Raw genomic sequence first — 22,331 nt, 5'->3', positions numbered from 1 at the left:
AGCTGTGCACAAAGACTGAAGGAACAGTAGCACTACGAACTCATCAAAGTACATTCATCACCTACTGAAGTAGGAATTTTAAATGTCATCTGTTTTCATGAACTGTTATTAGGTTTGATTATTTAAAGCAATTTTGTCATATCCTTCGATGAAGGTATTGAATGCAATGTCGCAGTAGAGACAATTTTGTTTTTTCATACTTTTATCACATACTGCTATTTGCATTGGCCTCTGTTAATTACTATACCTATCTCTTGGAATATTGAAGTCATGTTTATTGCAATCAAGAAAAATCACCAGAATTTTAGATGATCTGCGAGTAATTAAACAAATGCTGTAAATGAAAAGATCCGAGTGGTGTGGATCCATTGTCCTTGACCTACATAGAATCATGGGTTCTGTGGCAACTTTTTGTTTGTTTGATTATTATTTGTAGTGGAAGAATCGTAACCATTTTTTCGAAACATATTGAAGGCCTGAAAATGACAACGGGATTAATTTTCTTTTTTTTAAAAATAGGACACGAATCTCGCAACAAAAACATTATAACCAACATAACCATCAAAACAAAAATGGGTCGATAATTTTTTTCTTCGTTATGGCCAATGTATTTTTCCATTGTTATTAATTGCAGGTCGGGAAAAAATAATGGATGCAAAATAGCATTCTAAAATTCATATGTAAACACATCATTTGTTCCTGTCAGAAATAAAAGAAGCACAAATGCGAAATATAGTTGTGTTTTGAAATGTAATCGTTTCGCCGTGGGATCTATCATATATTTTTTATTAACCTTAAAGGTTTAAAGGTCACGCATGAATGGCAGAGCCAAGGGACAGTGATAATGGCCTGGAGATTGATCATATATATATATATATATATATATATATATATATATATATATATATATATATATATATATATATATTTATATATATATATATATATATATATATATACATATATATATATATATATATATATACATATATATATATATATATATATATATATATATATATATATATATATATATGTGTGTGTGTGTGTGTGTATATATATGTATATATATATATATATATATATATATATATATATATATATATATATATATATATATATATATATATATATATACACACACACACATATATATATATATATATATATATATATATATATATATATATATATATATATATATATGGCCAGTGGCCAACTGTGAATGGAATGAAGTTAACGTTGAATTCTTTCTTAATTTCTAGGATTGAAGAAAAAGAAATAAATGTTAGTTTTTGAGGCCACCTGTGAAAGGTCTTATAGATGAAAATGTGTTCTAAACCACGTGCCAGTAAAGTAGATTACATGAATATCCCTCATAAATCTCTTCGACTCGTTGCATTAGGCTTTACTCGAAACTGAACAGTTACGCGAGAAAAAGAAATCTCAGCTTTGGGAAGAAATGTTGAAGACTTCGTATAAGTAATTTCTCTGGAATTATAGATATTTGTTTTTAATGTGGTTCTGCCCAGAGTCAATATCTGTATTAACCCTGGTTCTGACTAACAGGGCAGCCGATCTGGACTACGGTGTACCCTTTCAAATGAAGGTATCCGTTCTTACCCTGTACACACAAACACACACACCAAAAAAAAAAAAAAAAAAAAAAAAAAAAAAAAAAAGTTGATAGATGAAGAATGTGGTCCTGCCTAAAAATGGACAAAATTATAATTTTTAAAGGAAGTTGTTTGAATCTTGATTACCAAGTTGCATGTTTTGAAAGGTTTTTATAATCCAAGTTTCTTAGCTTGGTTTTCTCAGTAGAGGCTTTGTGCCGTCAGTGATTGCTAAAGGGCTAAAGGAGCTTTACAGCAGTCCATCCAAACTTCACTATTCTTCCATTTTTCTGTCATCCCTCTTTTACATTATAATTCAGAGTAGGTGCAAGATTCGTCCTTCCCCCGTTGCACCTGGGCTCATTGTTGCCTCACAGATTTAATCGCTGGGCTATATAGCTCAAATTCATATATTCAATCTTATATTGGTTGGTAAGAGACTGTGTCAAAAAATTTCCAGTTCCATGAATTTTACCTTGAGTATGTGGCTCCACTGTATTAGTGTTTTTAGCCTAAAGGAACGGAAGGAACAGTTGTTAATGACTAGCTACACTGTTTGAAAAAAACCGTAATTTTAATGGGAAATTCTTCATAAAAAATATATTGTTATTAATCGTATTTCAGTGAAATACAAGCGACCGTAATTTTATCATACTTTTTTATTATATTTTACAGGTTGGTGACCGTAATATCACTTTTACGTCAATATATCCTTTTTTAAAGGGTAAAAATCCTGGAATAAATGTTGCCAGACATTTACCGTGTTTTAATAAAAAATTTATACTATTGTAGTGATAGGCCTCTTATTCAGTGTGTATTTTTATATTCCCCTCTCATTTTTTACGTCATGATTTTCCTAACAGATCATCACAACATGTTCACCCTTTTGTGTTATTCTTTCATTCAACATTCGTTTTTCCATGTCCTGAAGTTCATGCATTTTCACCTTGGTTCTGTAAAAATCATTTTTTTTCCTGTCTTTTGCATATAAATTTATACGTTCCGTGCTTTAACTTCTTCAGTGACTGCTCTTTCTCCTTACAATCATCCAATGAATTTACTCCTAATTATTATTATTATTATTATTATTATTATTATTATTATTATTATTATTATTATTATTCAGATCGACTGCAACCGGTCTTCCAACATTCACGTATACGTCAATTGCACCTTCTTTGTTTAGCATAGTTTATCATCGATTTACATCAACACTTCTGTTTATCATTGTTTACGTACTCGTGTATTCCCATATGTCATTTTTAAATAAATCTGTGTTGGCGTGATTTATGTTCGTGATTAATGTAATTATTCTAAAACCAATTAATCTCTCTCTCTCTCTCTCTCTCTCTCTCTCTCTCTCTCTCTCTCTCTCTCTCTCTCTCTCTCTCTAGGCATAAAATTTATTCGTATACGGACGGAAATGTGGGAGTAAAATTTCTTTTCGTAAAATTTTTCCCACAAGAGTTGAATGATTTCCCCCGTCCGGGAAATCCAAATTTTCCGATCTGGGTACCAAAATGAAAACACGTTTCCATACTCGGAAAGGATACGTCCATAATCAGTTGCATGATTTTTTTTCCAGCCACATTTCGCGTGTTTTATCTACTCCCTTTTTTCATCAGTGTTGATATTAATGTGAATGATTGGGTGGGTCGTAAATTCCGACTTAACTTTTTTTCTTTAGAAGAGTACTGAATGAATAGTTGTTTGTTTAGCATCAGACAGTTACGCGTCCACGCAAAAATATTTACTTGGCAATTGCTTGACCTTCATTATGCAGATGATGCCTCCACTTTGGCCCACAGCTGAGAGTCAGTGTTATACAGCATTGCTGACTTACTGGATTGCAGATTAATCAAATAAAAACATAAGTCATATTGCAGCAAAACAAACGAAATCCGAATTTACCCAGCTTCATTTTTGATGATACATTGGTGGCATGTTTCAAATATCCAAGTAGCGTTGATTCTTCGACTACTGAGGTTGATCTTATGTGTGAGAGTATAAATAGGACCTCAAATGCTTTTGACAGGTTGAGAAATGGGGTTTTTCTGAACAGGTACCAGAGACTCACCTCAAAAATCCAGTTACATGAAGCTGTATAGACTATAGTGCAACTCTCCAGTGCAAAGACCAGAACTATACAGTAAATGCCGTGTAAAGCAATTGAAACATTTTCATATTTCCTGTTTGCAGAAAATTATTGGCCTCACCTGGAAAGATCGGATTCTGAACTGAGATTCTTGAGTGAACGGGATGTACAAGCAGATACCGCTAACTTAGTTATGCGATCCGTATGCCTGAAGAACAGCTCCCCACATGTTTGTTATAGGGAAAACTAAAAAACGGCCACCGGAGACCTGACGCCCTTATAGAAAGATGAAAACACCAAGCCACAGTCAATCTTAAAGAAGTGCAAAATTCCACCAAATAACCTAGAAAATCTTGCTAGATATTTTTTTTTTTTTTTTTTTTTCTGGAGAATAAGCGTTAACAACTGGTCACTGCCTTGGAGCCGAGTTGTGCAGCACACTCAATTTGAAAATGTGGCTGTGACGCCTCAGGTAATGAATCCGCAAGGCCCAAATTTAGATCGTGTGTAACATGTGGCAAGGCATCTAAGTCCAGAATTGACTTGGTGAGCCATAGCAGTGCACAAAGAGAGAGAGAGAGAGAGAGAGAGAGAGAGAGAGAGAGAGAGAGAGAGAGAGAGAGAGAGGAGAGGGGGGGGGGTGGCGCTGTAGTACCACGAACTCACCATCGTACATTCAATCGCCTGCTGAGGGAGGAACTTTATATATCGTCTTCTGTTTTCATGAACTTTCATTAGATTAGATTATTTAAAATAATTTTGTCATATCCCTCGATGAAGGTATTAAATGCAATGTCGAAGTGGAGACAATTTTGTTTGTTTATACTTTTATCACGTACTGCTATTTGCATTGTCCTCTGTCAATTACTATACTTATTTATTGAATATTGAAGTAATGCTTATTGCAATCAAGAAAAATCACCAGAATTTTAGATGATCTGCGAGTAATTAAACAAATGCTGTAAATGAAAAGATCCGAGTGGTGTGGATTCATTGTCCTTGACCTACATACAATCATGGGTTCTGTGGCAACTTTTCGTTTGTTTGATTATTATCTGTAGTGGAAGAATCGTAACCATTTTTTCGAAACATATTGAAGGCCTGAAAATGACAACGGGATTAATTTTCTGTTTTTAAAATAGGAATTGAATCTCGCAACATAAACATTATGGCCAACATAACAATCAAAACAAAAATGGGTCGGTAATTTTTTTCTTCGTTATGGCCTATGTATTTTTCCATTGTTATTAATTGCAGGTCGGGAAAAATAATGGATGCAAAACAGTATTTTAAAATTCATATGTAAACACATCATTTGTTCCTGACAGGAATAAAAGAAGCACAAATGCGAAATATAGTTGTGTTTTTAAATGTAATCGTTTCGCCGTGGGATCTGTCATATATTTTTTATTAATCTTAAAGGTTTAAAGGACACGCATGAATGGCAGAGGCAAGAGATAGTGATAAGGGACAGTGATAATGGCCTGGAGATTAAGCATATATATATATATATATATATATATATATATATATATATATATATATATATATATATATATATATATATATATATATATATATATATATATATATATATATATATATATATATATATATATATATATATATATATATATATATATATATATATATATATATATATATATATATATATATATATATATATATATATATATATATATATATGGCCATTGCCCAACTGTGAATCGAATAAAGTTAACTTTGAATTCTTTCTTAATTTCTAGGATTGAAGGAAAAGAAATGAGTGTTAATTTTTGAGGCCACATGTGAAAGTTCATATAGATGAAAATGTTTTCTAAACCACGTGCCAGTAAAGTAGATTACACGAATATCCCTCATAAATGTTTTTGACTCGTTGCATTAGGCTTTACTCGAAACTGAAGAGTTGCGCGAGAAAAAGAAATCTCAGCTTTGGGAAGATATGATGAAGACTTCACATTAGTACTTTTTCTGGAATTTTAGATATTCTTTTATACTGTGGTTCTGCGCAGAGTCAAGATCTGTATTGACTCTGGTTCTGCGTAACAGGGCAGCCGATCGGGACTACGGTCAAAAAAAAAAAAAAAAAAAAAAAAAAAAAAGTTAATAGAAGAAGATTGTGGTCCTGCCTAAGAATTGACAAAATGATAATATTTAAAGGCAGTTGTTTGAATCTTGATTACCAAGTTGCATGTTTCGAAAGGTTTTTATAATCCAAGTTTCTCAGCCTGGGTTTCTCAGTAGAGGTTTTGTGCCGTCAGTGATTGCTAAAGGGCTAAAGGAGCTTTACAGCGTTCCATCCAAACTTCACTTTTCTTCCATTTTTCTGTCATCCCTCTTTTACATTATAATTCAGAGTAGGTGCAAGATTCCCCCTTCCCCCGTTGCACCTGGGCTCATTGTTGCCTCACGGACTTCAGCGCTGGGCTATATAGCTCAAATTCATATATTCAATCTTATATTGGTTGGTAAGAGGATGTGTCAAAAACTTTCCAGTACCATGAATTTTACCTTGAGTTTATGGCTCCACTCTATTTGTGTTACTTACCTGAAGAAACAGTTGTTAATGACTAGCTACACTGTTAGAAAAAAAAAACCTGTAAATTTAATCGGAAATTTTCCGTAAAAATTTATTGTATTCAACCGTATTTCAGTAATATAAAAGCGACCGTAATTTTACCTTACTTTTGTTATTATTTTTTTTACAGGTTGGTGACCGTAATGTCACTCTTTTACGCCAATATATCCGTTTTTCAAACAGTGAAAATCCTGGAATAAATGTTGCCAGACATTTACCGTTTTTTAATAAAAAATTTAAACTGTATTGTAGAGATAGGCCTCTCATTCAGAGTGTAATTCTATATTCCTCTCGCATTTTTTACGTCATGATCTTCCTAATAGTTTATCACAACATCTATACCCTTTTGCGTTATTCTTTCATTCAGCATTGGTTTTTCACTGTCCTAAAGTTCATACATTTTCACCATGGCTCTATAAAAATCAAATTTTTTTTTCTGTCTTTTGCATATAAGATTTTACGTTCCGTGCTTTACTTTTTATAGTGACTTTCCTCTTTCTCTTTCTATCATCCAATGAATTTACTCCTATTTATTATTTTTATTATTATTATTATTATTATTATTATTATTATTAGTAGTAGTAGTAGTAGTAGTAGTAGTAGTAGTAGTAGTAGTAATATTTTGGTTATTATTATTATTATTATTATTATTATTATTATTATTAGTAGTAGTAGTAGTAGTAGTAGTAGTAGTAGTAGTAGTAGTAGTAGAAGTATTATTATTATTATTATTATTATTATTATTATTATTATTATTATTATTATTATTATTTTTATTATCATTATTATTATTATTATTATTATTATTATTATTATTAATCAATATTCAGATTGACTGTAACCGGTCTTCCAACATTCATGTATACGTCAATTGCACCTTCTTTGTTTAGCATAGTTTATCATCGATTTACCTCACCACTGTTCTGTTTATTATAGTTTATGTACTCGTGTATTCACATATGTCATTTTTAAATAAATCTGTGTTGGCGTGATTCATGTTCGTGATTAATGTAATTATTCAAAAACCAATTGTTCTCTCTCTCTCTCTCTCTCTCTCTCTCTCTCTCTCTCTCTCTCTCTCTCTCTCTCTCTCTCTCTCTCTCTCTCTCTAGGCATAAAATTTATTCGTATACGGACGGAAATGTGGGAGTAAAATTTCTTTTCGTAAAATTTTTCCCACAAGAGTTGAATGATTTCCCCCGTCCGGGAAATCCAACTTTTCCGATCTGGGTACCAAAATGAAAACACGTTTCCATACTCGGAAAGGATACGTCCATAATCAGTTGCATGATTTTTTTTTCCAGCCACATTTCGCGTGTTTTATCTACTCCCTTTTTTCATCATAGTCTTCATAGGAATGTGAATGATTCGGTGGGTTGTAAATTCGGGCATATTTTTTTTTTCTTTAGAAGAATACTGAATGAATGGTCCACGCAAAAATATTTACTTGGCAATTGCTTGACCTTCATTATGCAGATGATGCCTCCACTTTGGCCCACATCTGAGAGTCAATGTTATACATCATTGCTGACTTACTGGATTGCAGATTAATCAAATAAAAACATTGTCATATTGCAGCAAAATAAACAAAATCCGAATTTACCCAGCTTCATTTTTTATGATACATTGGTGGCATTTTAAAAAAATCCGAGTACCGTTGATTTTTCGACTACTGAGGTTGATATGTGTGAGAGTATAAATAGGGCCTGAAAAGCTTTTGACAGGTTGAGAAATAGGGTTTTTCTGAACAGTTACCAGAGACTGACCTCTAAAATCAAATTACATGGAGCTGTATAGACTATAGTCCAACTCTCCTGTGCAGAAGCCAGAACTATCCAGTAAATGCCGTATAAGACAATTGAAACATTATCATATTTCCTGTTTACAGAAAAATATTTTCCTAACCTGGAAAGATCGGATTCTGCACTGAGATTCTTGAGTGAACGGGATGCACAAGCAGAGAAACCTGTTCACTAAAAGCCAATTACCGCTAACTTAGTTATGCGATCCGTATGCCTGAAGAACAGCTCCCCACATGTTTGTTATAAGGAAAACCTAAAAAACGGCCACCGGAGACCTGACGCCCTTATGGTGAGATGAAAATACTAAGCCACAGTCAAACTTAAAGAAATGCAAAATTTCACCAAATTACCTGGAAAACCTTTCTTGAGATTATTTTTGTTTTTCTGGAGAATAATTGTTAACAACTGGTCACTGCCTTGGAGCAAAGTCGTGCAACACACTCAATTTGAAAATGTGGCTGTGACGCCTCAGGTAATGAATCCCCAAGGCCCAAATTTAGATCGTGTGTAACATGTGGCAAGGCATCTAAGTCCAGCATTGACTTGGTGAGCCATAGCAGTGCACAAAGATTGGGGGAACAGTAGTACCACGAACTCACCATTGTACATTCACTCACCTACTGAGGACGGAACTTTAAATGTCCTCATCTGCTTTCATGAACTGTTACTAGATTAAATTATTTAAAGCAATTTTGTCACATCCTGCAAAAGGTAATGAATGCAATGTCGCCGTAGAGACAATATTGTTTGTTCGTACTTTTTATCACATATTGCTATTTGCATTGTCCTCTGTCAATTACTACACCTATTCCTTGGAATATTTAAGTCATGTTTATTGCAATCAAGAAAAATGACCAGAATTTTAGATGATCTGCGAGTAATTAAACAAATACTGTAAATGAAAAGATCCGAGTGGTGTGGATCCATTTTCCTTGACCTACATACAATCATGGGTTCTGTGGGAACTTTTCGTTTGTTTGATTATTACGTGTAGTAGAAGAATCGTAACCATTTTTTCGAAACATATTGAAGGCCTGAAAATGACAACGGGATTAATTTTCTTTTTTTAAAAATAGGAATTGAATCTCGCAACATAAACATTATGACCAACATAACAATCAAAACAAAAATGGGTCGGTCATTTTTTTCTTCGTTATGGCCTATGTATTTTTCCACTGTTATTAATTGCAGGTCGGGAAAAATAATGGATGCAAAACAGTATTCTAAAATTCATATGTAAACACATCATTTGTTCCTGACAGGAATAAAAGAAGCACAAATGCGAAATATAGTTGTGTTATGAAATGTAATCGTTTTGCCGTGGGATCTATCATATATTTTTTTTATTAATCTTAAAGGTTTAAAGGTCACGCATGAAGGGCAGAGCCAAGGAACAGTGATAATGGCCTGGAGATTGATCATATATATATATATATATATATATATATATATATATATATATATATATATATATATATATATATATATATACATATATATATATATATATATATATATATATATATATATATATATATATATATATATATATATATATATGGCCAGTGCCCAACTGTGAATGGAATGAAGTTAACGTTGAATTCTTTCTTAATTTCTAGGATTGAAGAAAAAGAAATAAATGTTAGTTTTTGAGGCCACCTGTGAAAGGTCATATAGAGGAAAATGTGTTATAAATCACGTGCCAGTAAAGTAGATTACATGAATATCCCTCATAAATCTCTTCGACTCGTTGCATTAGGCTTTACTCGAAACTAAACAGTTACACGAGAAAAAGAAATCTCAGCTTTGGGAAGAAATGATGAAGACTTCACATTAGTATTTTTTTCGGGAATTGTAGATATTTGTTTTTAATGTGGTTTTGCCCAGATTCAATATCTGTATTGACTCTGGTTCTGCTTAACAGGGCAGCCGACCGGGATTACGGTGTACCCTTTCAAAAGAAGGTAACCGTTTTTACCTAGTACACACCAACACACGCACATAAAAAAAAAAAAAAAAAAAAAAAAAAAAAAAAAAAAAAAAACAGGTTGATAGAGGAAGAATGTAGTCCTGGCTAAAATGGACAAAATGATAATTTATAAGGGAAGTTGTTTGAATCTTGAATACCAGGTTGCATGTGTTGAAAGGTTTTTATAATCCAAGATTCTTAGCATGGTTTTCTCCGTAGAGGCTTTGTGGCGTTGGTGATTGCTAAAGGGGTGAAGGGGCTCTACAGCGTTCCATCTAAACTTCACTTTTCTTCCATTTTTGTGTCATCCCTCTTTTACATTATAATTCAGAGTAGGTGCAAGATTCGTCCTTCCCCCGTTGCACTTGGGCTCATTGTTGCCTCACGGACTTCAGCGCTGGGCTATATAGCTCAAATTCATATATTCAATCTTATATTAGTGGGTAAAAGGATGTGTCAAAAAATTTCCAGTACCATGAATTTTACCTTGGGTATATGTATATGGCTCCACTGTATTTGTGTGTTTCTAGCCTAAAGGAACAATTGCTAATGACTAGCTAGAGATAGGCCTCTTATTCAGAGTGTATTTCTATATTCCTCTCTCATTTTTGTACGCAATGATTTTCCTAACAGTTCATCACAACATCTTCACCCTTTGCGTTATTCTTTCATTCAGCATTGGTTTTTCACTTTCCTGAAGTTCATACAATTTCACCTTCGTTCTACAAAAATAAAATGTTTTTTCCTATCTTTTGTATAAAAGCTTATACGTTCCGTGCTTTAACTTTTTTTCTGTGAGTTCCCTCTTTCTCTTACAATCATCCAATGAATTTACTTCTAATTGTTATTATTATTATTATTATTATTATTATTATTAGTAGTAGTAGTAGTAGTAGTTGTAGTAGTAGTAGTTGTTGTTGTATTATTATTATTATTATTATTATTATTATTATTGTTATTATTATTATTATTAATAAAAATTCAGATCGACTGCAACCGGTCTTCCAACATTCATGTATACGTCAATTGCACCTTCTTTGTTTAGCATAGTTTATCATCGATCTAGTTCACCATTATTCTGTTTATTATAGTTTATGTACTCGTGTATTCACATATGTCATTTTTGAATAAATCTGTGTTGGCGTGATTTATGTTCGTGATTAATGTAATTATTCTAAAACCAATTAATCTCTCTCTCTCTCTCTCTCTCTCTCTCTCTCTCTCTCTCTCTCTCTCTCTCTCTCTCTCTCTCTCTCTCTCTTCATAAAATTTATTCATACACGGACGGAAATATGGGGGAAAAATTTACTTTTCGTAAAATTTTCCCCACAAGAGTTGAATCATTTCCCCCCTCCCCGAAACCCAAATCTTCCGTTCTGGGTACCAAAATGAAAACACGGTTTCATACTCGGAAAGGATACGTCCATAATCAGTTGCACGATATTTCGCCAGCCACATTTCGCGTATTTTATCTGCGCCCCGTTTTTTTTTTTCCATCAAAGTATTCACAGGAATGTGAATGATTCCGTGGTTTTTAAATTTCTGCTTAATCTTTTATCCCTTTATTTAAAAAAAAAAAAAAAAAAAAAAAAAAAAAAAAAAAAAAATATTCCAAACTAGGGACGCAGCTTACTCAAACATATGGTTAATTGCGTGTGTAATATTTACAAATTACTAAATATAACTGATTTCCATTGAGATGATGCATATATCATTTCACGTAACACGAGGAGGAGTATCTTTATATAACATTTTTGTAAAGTACAAAACGCTGTCGTACGATGCATTGCTTTTTTATGTTAATTAAAAAGCGGAATTGGAATGGCACTAAATTGTGGGAGTTTTGCTAAACTATGTTGCCAAAATATATTTGCAACATGGTATTTTTCAATGAGAAATACGTGTGTATCTATATGTGAATTCCCCAGATTATGTAAAAAAAAAATCCTGTGTTTAATGGAACAGAGTTACATTTATACTTTTTTATGAGGTTTTTCTCCTGTTTGTTACTAATATTCAGAAAAAAAAAATATTAAACGTTTGCAGTTCTCAAATTATCAAATTTTCTTTATCCCAAACCGTTATAGCCGTTCATAAAGACTTATTTATCTCGTTTGGATGTTCTGAACTCTCTTTATAACATTACCTCTCACTTGATACAATTTTGATACTTCACTTAACTCTATCGACATTATTCCATATGGGGTAAAGGGGTTATATTAAGACACACAACTTTGCGATCATCTCCTACGCTTATTGACGCAAAGGGCCTCGGTTAGATTTCGCCAGACGTCTCTCTCTCTCTCTCTCTCTCTCTCTCTCTCTCTCTCTCTCTCTCTCTCTCTCTCTCTCTCTATATATATATATATATATATATATATATATATATATATATATATATATATATATATATATATATATACATGCATATATATACAGTATGTATATACATATATATATGTATATATATATATATATATATATATATATATATATATATATATATATATATATATATATATATGTATGCTGTTATATATATATATATATATATATATATATATATATATATATATATATATATACATACATACAAACATACATACATACATACATTCATATACTACAAGCTCTGTTTATATTCGTTATATGAAGCAGATTTTAATTCCATCATATATTGAAGAACCTCGTTGCATTTCAGACTAAAAAATAGCTTAGTAATTTTGGATGAAAATTTCAAAACTTGGTAAATGTCATGAAAATTGACCTTTCATCGTCGTTTGTAATTTGGTATCCGCATTATCAAAGTTTGATCACTTTTGTAAAAGTAATATCAATCCAACCCGTCGTAAACCTTAAGATATCATTCTTAGATAATAATTTTGTATCGAGTAATTTAAAAAACGTGTTTATCAAATACACTTTTTATATCGATAAAGATTTTCTTTAATTTTTGGAAATATAAAAATTACATATATACATGGTTTTGTGATAATTACATCAAATACGAGATATGATTAATCTAATATGGTATCACATATATGAAACCCTTGAATTGCTTGAATAGTTTAGGAAATAATTATCGTTTTTAAGAAATGATGACAAGATAACTTGTATATGTTATGTAGTCTTTGTACCAGAATACATATACCTCTCTTATGTTATCCAAGTTCAAAATGATACCCAATTATGTTGGTTTAAAATTCTCTCTCTCTCTCTCTCTCTCTCTCTCTCTCTCTCTCTCTCTCTCTCTCTCTCAGAGGTTTGATCGCTAATGACTTACCGTCCCTCGGGAGACTGAGTGACACATCCTCACAGAAATTCAATTTGGCATCGAGAGATGAGGCTGATGCTTAGTTAAATGTTGAGTCTACTTTGTGGTCCTCAGGTGAAAATTAATTCCGTCTTTTCCTTCGCTTTTAGATGGAAGGCCGTGGGAAATGGAAACATGTTTACAAATATAAGTAAAAACTAATTGAGGAGGGAAATACATTCCTGATTACAGGATGGAGAATGAAAACGCGTTTGCAAATATAAGTATTACGGGATGGAGAATGAAAACTGGTTCACAAATGTAAGTAAAAACTAATTGAGGAAATAAATACATTCCTTTTTACCCTTCCTGATTACAGGATGGAGTATAATAACTCGTTCAAAAATAAAAGTAAAAACTAATTGCGGAGATAAATACATATCTCATTACCTTGCCTGATTACAGGATGGAGAGGAAAATGCGTTTACAAATGTAAGTAAAAACTAATTAAGGAAATAAATACATTCCTCTTTACCTTGTCTGATTATAGGATGGAGAATGAACACGCGTTTACAAATATAAGTAAGATTAACTGAGGAGGTAAATACATTCCTCTTTACCTTTCCTGATTACAGGATGGAGAATAATAACTCGTTCACAAATAACAGTAAAAACTAATTGAGGAGGGAAATACATTCCTCTTTACCTTGCCTGATTACAGCATGGAAAGTGGAAACACGTTAACAAATATATATATATATATATATATATATATATATATATATATATATATATATATATATATATATATATATATATATATATATATATATATATATTATATTGATAACAGAGAGAGAGAGAGAGAGAGAGAGAGAGAGAGAGAGAGAGAGAGAGAGAGAGAGAGAGAGATAACGTAGTTTCAAGTAAAAGTCTGCATATTTTTTAGCTTTCATATTTATTGGCTGGTGATAACCATTTGTCTATGAATTATCTGAAGATCTTGCAAATAATCTAATCTATATATTTGTATGTGGCAATGTACTTCAGAAACTTAGTGCAGAAACCTATTTATTCGTGTGAAGTCAGCTCCCACATGACCGCATTTATAGGATAAGAAGACTTTTAAAGTATTTTGGGATATTTTTAAGAATATGTGAATAACAGAAAGAATTAAATTCAGTGTCTTCAAGTCTTATTTAAGTAGACGGAGCGGAAAGAGATGTCGCTGTGTCGCCTTTAAGCCGTCTTAGAAAGAAGAAGCGACGAATGTGTTTTTTTAGCTTATAATGATATTATTATTATCATTATTATTATTATTATTGTTGTTGTTGTTGTTGTTGTTGTTGTTATTATTATTTTTCTCTGCATATGCGCAATATCAAGCTACATATTTATAGTATAAATGGCTTCGGTTAAGCCAATTTAATTGAAAAAAATATATCTTTTATTCACCGAATCTCACGAAAAAAGACATTTGATATAATCGATCAATTTCAATAAGTTATTCATGCAGGTTTCGGATAGTAAATGTGGGCTAACGATGAATATTCAACGTAATCGATTTTCGTCACAAGATTAGGAAAGTTAATATATTTTTTTGGATAACGCTATAGATTTCTTATCTACGTTTGCTGAAACAGCTAATTGAAATTAATTTTATACTAAAATACTGTTGCTAAAAAGTAAACGAAGATTTAGAATTGTATTTGCTACTGAACTGTAGAACTTACTTTGTTTAAGTTTTTTTTTTTTTTTTTTTTTTTTTGGCCACTAGGGAATTACCGAAAGCTGTTGTGAAGTTCAAACCTAACTATATCTGAATTAAGTTAGATTGTTCAGTAGTAGTTTGAATGCTCCCGATGTTTCTCGTTTGGTTATTTATCGAACTGTAATATTGTAGCGTATTTATACTTCTTAGGTTGTAAAACGGGCAATAACACTTAGATATGAATAAAAAGGATACAATACTCTTTTAAATTTATGAGAAGGCTTAGTGCGTCTTTTTATCGGGTAACATATTTCGGATTTGCATAATAGTAGCAGCAGTATTACACTGGGATGTTAAGGGATTTTGTTAAATATATGGATATGTGGCTATTGTGTAGGCCTATCAGGGATACATTTCTATGAACTGTGAAAGTAATTTGAGGTATTCGAGGGTATTTACTTAAGAACATTTTGTTTTTATTATTTTCTATATCACTGCTTGCCACTTATTACCACTTATTACGATAAGGCTCTGAGTCCATACTTATAAAGAGATTACATTATCTCACTAGTATATGAGAACTAATAAAAATAATAAAGAATTTATTTCGAATTTATTAGAAGCTCGACAGCAACTGTAAGTCGAAGATAGAAATTTGATGTTTGAAATATTAAACCGATAACTCGTCTGAATTGTGCCGGAAATGATGCATTGTTCGAATGTCATATTTCGTTTAAAAGTGTCTGAATTACTGACATTATTACACGTTACGATTCGAACGGCTATCCTCCATGAAGCGAAACAATTTCAAATTATGATAAAGTCTTTTGATGGGAATTTTATTATAGGAGTATATGATGAAACATTTAATGGACGTGTGATCGTATGTACTGGCATCGTATATGTCGAAGACTGGACACAGGAAAACAATAATGAAGTGAAATTGTAACAACTATATCAATTTACATAACCGTGAGTGAAAAATGAATTTTATGTATTTGTGTATTTGGAACACCAAGGCAAATGTATCTTTGTAAATGTCAGTGATAGGCATATGATATTTTGAGTTTCATTTTAAATGATTTTTAAAAAACTATATATCAATAAGATGTCAGTAAAAGCTGTAATCCTTAGGAGTTACTAATTTTTTTTATAATTTTCACTTCTTAACGTTTTCCCCTATTTATTATAATAGCATTACGCTATTCCAGTTCTCTCTATTTCTAAGAGAATAAGACAAACTCCTAATAGTTTGGTTTCCTAACTAAGATAATATAAGAATCTATAGAATTAGCGTAAAAATACCCGTATACAATGCTAGAAATTTTCCTTGACGAAAATTTCATTAGTTTTCGTCAAAAAAAAAATGCAAAATATTGATCACATACAAGTAGCGTGATCAGTTCTATATATCTCCATTAACGTTAATCGACTAAGGAAGCAACATTTACTAAGCAAACTAAATCCAATAACCCACCGAGAAGATGTCACTGCAGGCGTATTCGAAGTTCAGAGACCGGCTTTGATCCTGCAGCTCTTTCGGAAGTTTGATCCTCTCTCTAACCATTGCTTATTTGAATAGTTACAAATAAAGCCCAACTGGTTTGATTACAGTCGGCATAGATAGATAGATAGATAGATAGATGATTTATTGACCACAGCTACAAAGTTTTACCATACATAGATACCGTACAACACAATGCCCACTAAGTTATTTGTTTACAATTATCCTTTATCAAACATCTATAGTCCACACAATAACAATATATAAAAGAACGCAGACTATATATATATATATATATATATATATATATATATATATATATATATATATATATATATATATACGATATATCTGTATGTATATATATATATATATATATATGTATATATACATATACATATACTGTATATATCTATATATATATATATATATATATATATATATATATACATATACTATATATGTATATATATATGTATATACATACATATATATATATATATATATATATATATATATATATATATATATATATATATATATATATATATATATACATACATACATACATACATCAACAACAAAGGTCTTTCAATTTTATTCAACTGTAAGCTCTGTTATTAATTTTCTATTGCATTGATGTCATGTATAATGATGACTGCAGTACAATATTTTCGAAAATAGAGCTTTGATAGAGCTGGAAACTATTCAATATATGATTTCTATTACATGAGTGTTGTTATCTCTGAAATACAGTTGCTGTTGTACTGAGCGTTGAATATTCTATATTTTTTATGACAATGTCAAATGGAATTCATCACAAAAAGGTTAATTGCCGTGTCATAAATTCATTATATTGAGATTTGCCTTTGTAAATGTGCTATGACTCTGCGGTACTCATACGAAGAAAAACAATTTAATGTTATTTTTTTTTATGTTAGGGGAATTATTCGTTAATTGTTAAATTACTGAATAGATTTTCTATATGAATTACTATACATATACAGCATCAGCTGTTCGCCCTAAATTTAGTCGTGAACACTTTCTTATAGTTGCTGAATATCAATTATAACGTTATTAATGGACTTTCGTACAGTAAATAGTGTGATGACATACAATGGTGATTGGTGAAATACCCTAACACAGTGAATTATGTTAACCAGGATTCTGTTAAATACCCTAACACAGGGAATTCTGTTAACCAGGGTTCTGTTAAATAACCTAACACAGTGAATTATGTTAACCATTCTTTATATCTATGGCACTTGGCTGTGATAATTTTTCTTCACGAGTGGAATAACTTGAAATTAGGCTTTGGACGTAATTTCGTGATTCGTACGTCAAACCACTTTTAATGCAAATAGCCCCACCCCACCCCACCCCCACCCCAAAAACTGGGGGGGGGGAGGTGTCGTTGCTGAAAATAGAAATTGCTGGAATTAGAGATAAATAGAAGTCAGTCATGAAATTATGAAAATGCAAAATAAGGTAGCGGCATATTTACCTACTTTCAGACAAAAAAGGTTAACATAAGAATGATATTGAGGAAAGTCTTGTATATTTATATATATATATATATATATATATATATATATATATATATATATATATATATATATATATATATACGTAGATAGAGTTTTTTCTTTACCATATTATAATTACGCGAATGAAGAATGGGAAAAGAAAGGACGCCAGGATACTCTTAGCTCATTATTTTTTTTCTTGTATCAATGGAAACGTTAATTAACTCGAAGCTTAAGTAGATCACAGCTATATAAGTATATCTAATTATGAAACTACAGACTTCAGTTTAATTCCCATATTTTCATATCTATTTTTTTTTTCATTGTGCATAAATTTTGTTTATTACTTTCGTATCATATGGAAAGGTTATTATCATTCTTCAGTAAAAAATTATGAATTTCCATGTTAATAGAAACTTCATCCTACTGACTTCCTGAGAAACTGTAGGTATGAGCCCTTTTGAATCATACCCCTTTAAGTAGGACATATCCATAGTTAGGGAACACAAGCAAATCTTTAGCTCTTTATGTTCTAGGACTAGGTTGAACATATCAACTTGACATTCACTCTCATACTCGAGAGACAATTTTTCTTTCGTTCCAGATATAATTTTCCTGTGACGTTGGGATCATATACACTAACATACCCACTTCCACGTACAGTTAGAATTAAAAGAACGCAGACACTCGGGGGAAATCTTTCGTCAGATGTTTCTAGTGTTCCCATGACAAAACAGACAAGTTGTTGCTCTTAGTACTACTATTAAATGGGCAGAGCCCTCTGCAACCTTAGCGAATCAAATTCAGCAATGGGGTGTTTTTGCTAGTGAAAGCATTAAAATTTTACAAATCGAGTTGCCATATATCATTGTGTTTTATCATTTGTCGTTTCGAATATCTACTGCAAATACTGAACACACACACACACACACACACACACACACACACACACACACACACACACACACACACATATATATATATATATATATATATATATATATATATATATATATATATATATATATATATATCATGAATCCGAAAAATCATGTAGAAATTATTGGCGTATCGTGGCTAAGCAATTCCTTCCGTTAACAGCTGCATCAGATTATTTCGACTTTAGTCTTGTTCTAGTCACCGATGAAAGAAAAAATACTTTCAGATATGGTTCGATGTAAAACAATAATAAAAAAAACCGCCATACATGAGTTATACCAGCCAAAATGACATTCAGAGAGAGAGAGAGAGAGAGAGAGAGAGAGAGAGAGAGAGAGAGAGAGATTCGGCCTGAATACATCTTTTTTAATGTATTTGCAGTACGTTGGTCAAAATTCGCCCGTAACTTTTTGAGTTAGGTTGGTGACAAACAAATAGACAGAGGTGAAAATATGTCCTCCTTGGCGGCGGTAATAATAATAATAATAATAATAATAATAATAATAATAATAATAATAATAATAATAATAATAATAATAATAATAATAATAATAATAATTGGACCAAAACTTAAATTCTGAGAGAGTTCTGTCGAGGTGAGTATTGACCCGCGCTCTGAGCCCTTTTATAATCTGGAATTGCAAGATATTTTTTTGGATTTATTAAACGTAATTAGTTCTTTTTACCTACTAAATTCCTGGGATTTATCCATTTATCCAAACCTACCAAAATCTTGTAACCATTAAATAGTGATATTTGGTAAATACTGTATATTTTGTAAAGGTGACAAGGTAAAGGACTCTGGTAATATACATAGCATGCAGAAGTTGCACTCAAATGCGTATAAAAACATTGAAGAAAAGAAAATTTAACTAAATGATGAAGATTTACTATGTAAAATAAGAGGACTAGATCTTTTCGCAATGGAGACTTAATTCCATGAGTGCCGACCCAAGCAGTTTTTTAGTGAGACGAATACTTCAGCAGTGTTACACCTTCACAGACAAGAAAAGATGTACTGTATAGAGAAAGCATTTTCGCATCTACGATTTTATAAAAAAAGAAGTTATTCACAAAGTTCGGGTTCTAAAACTTTGTCATGTAGAAATGTGTATAATGAGAATCTATGCAACAATAGCAGTAATGAACAAGCTTTTGATATAACTAGTCAATCTCAGGTTGAAGATTGAACACGGTTCTCACCTGAAAGACAGCATCCCCATATAAAGACACACTGATATTTTGTAAATCTTTGGAATCACTGAAAGCAATTATTCTTTCTGCTTGTAATTTGATAGATGATGACTGATTCAAAGAAGTTAGTCTTGAGCTTTACACAAGATTACTCAATGCCTTCTGAGAAACCAAGACACTTCTATGGCCCACCAAATCTACTGACGTTCCTTATTATTATTATTATTATTATTATTATTATTATTATTATTATTATTATTATTATTATTATTATTATTATTATTATTATTATTAGCTAAGCTACAACCCTAGTTGGAAAAGCAGGATGCTATAATTCCTGAGGCTCCAACAGGGAAAATAGCCCAGTGAGGAAAGGAAGAAAGGAAAATAGAATATTTTAGAAGAGTAATAACATTAAAATGAATATCTCCTGTATAAACTATAAAAACTTTAACAAAACAAGAGGAAGAGAAATAAGATAGAATAGTGTTCTCGAGTGTACCCTCAAGCAAGAAATTCTTGCATATGTTCTACAACCTTTATTTAGACTAATGTGTGGTAAGAAGGACCCATCAGATCGAGAATGAATATTAGTACTAACAGTTAGTCAAGATATGTGTAAAGCAGCAACAGGTGGACAGTGGGAGATGAAAACATATATCCTACTATATATGACACTCCGCCATCTCTTCAAATCTAAACAATCAACTACTTTCTTAAACAAACTAGGTAATTATTAGTCCTATGCTTTTTCTTTTGAATTGGAAACAGTCCTGGCATATACATGGTTGAAAGTGTTTCAGTAATCAGTAACAGTCATGTGGTTAAGGATCAACCTGAAGGAACAATGTTTCATGGCGACCAAGACAACTTTGATCAGCTGGTGTCTGATGTTTATGGAACTGGATCAGTTCAAAGTATCTACATGGAAGAATTTTGATTCTGCAAAGATGATGGCCTGAAATTAGTCCCTTGTATGACTGAAACCATTCCTGAGAAGATTCAAAAGTCCAGTTTAAGAGTTTCCACCATACTACCGGAGAAAACGACCTGAAGAACCAACCCTCATAGAGCCCTCAAACTGTGCAGAAAATTACGTCAAGATTCTGATTTTTTTTTCTAGATTATTGCTTGTTATGCCCTTTGAGATTCAATTTATCCCTGCTATATCGGGATCTGTGTCTAGTAGGCTACTGCCAATACTCCAAACTTTATGACAACTATATATATATATATATATATATATATATATATATATATATATATATATATATATATATATATATATTATATATATATATATATATATATATATATATATATATATATATATATATATATATATATATATATATATATTATATATATATATATATATATATATATATATATATATATATATATATATATAATTACAATATTTTTTAGATTTTTTAAAAGGGAGCCCCTACCTGACAGTGGGAAGGGGAGAGCCCTGCTCTGCCAGCGGGGGAAGGGGGGAGGCCCCACCCTGCCGGCGGGAAGGGGGGAGATCCGCCCTGCCAGCGGGAAGGGGGCAGCCCCGCCCTGCCAGCGGGAAGGGGGAGCGCCGCCCTGCAAGCGGGAAGGGGGAGACCCGCCCTGTCAGCGGAAAGGGGGGAGCCCCGCCTTGCCAGCGAGAAGGGTGAGCCCCGACCTGCCAGTGGGAAGAGGGTAGCCCCGCCAGGCCAGTGGGAAGGGGGTAGCCCCGCCCTGCCAGTGGGAAGAGGGGAGCCCCACCAGGCCAGTGGGAAGGGGGTAGCCCCGCCCTGCCAGTGGGAGGGGGGCCCGCTCTGCCAGCAGGAAGGGGGGAGCCCCGCCCTGCCAGGGGGAGGGGGGAGCCCCGCCCTACCAGCGGGAAGGGGGGACCCCCGCCCTGTCAGCGGGAAGGGGAAGTCCCGCCCTGCCAGTGGGGAGGGGGAAGCCCCGTCCTGCCAGCGGGAAGGGGGGCGCCCCGCCCTGCCAGCGGGAAGGGGGGAGCCCCGCCCTGCCAGTGGGAAGGGGGGAGCCCCGCTCTGCCAGCGGGAAGGGGGGAGCCCCGCCCTGCCAGCGGGATGGGGGGAGCCCCGCCAGGCCAGTGGGAAGGGGGGAGACCCGTCCGGCTA

The sequence above is a fragment of the Palaemon carinicauda genome, chromosome 41 (assembly GCF_036898095.1).
Source record: "Palaemon carinicauda isolate YSFRI2023 chromosome 41, ASM3689809v2, whole genome shotgun sequence".
NCBI classification, from domain to species: Eukaryota; Metazoa; Arthropoda; class Malacostraca; order Decapoda; family Palaemonidae; genus Palaemon; species Palaemon carinicauda.
This window is presented reverse-complemented; position numbering follows the sequence as displayed.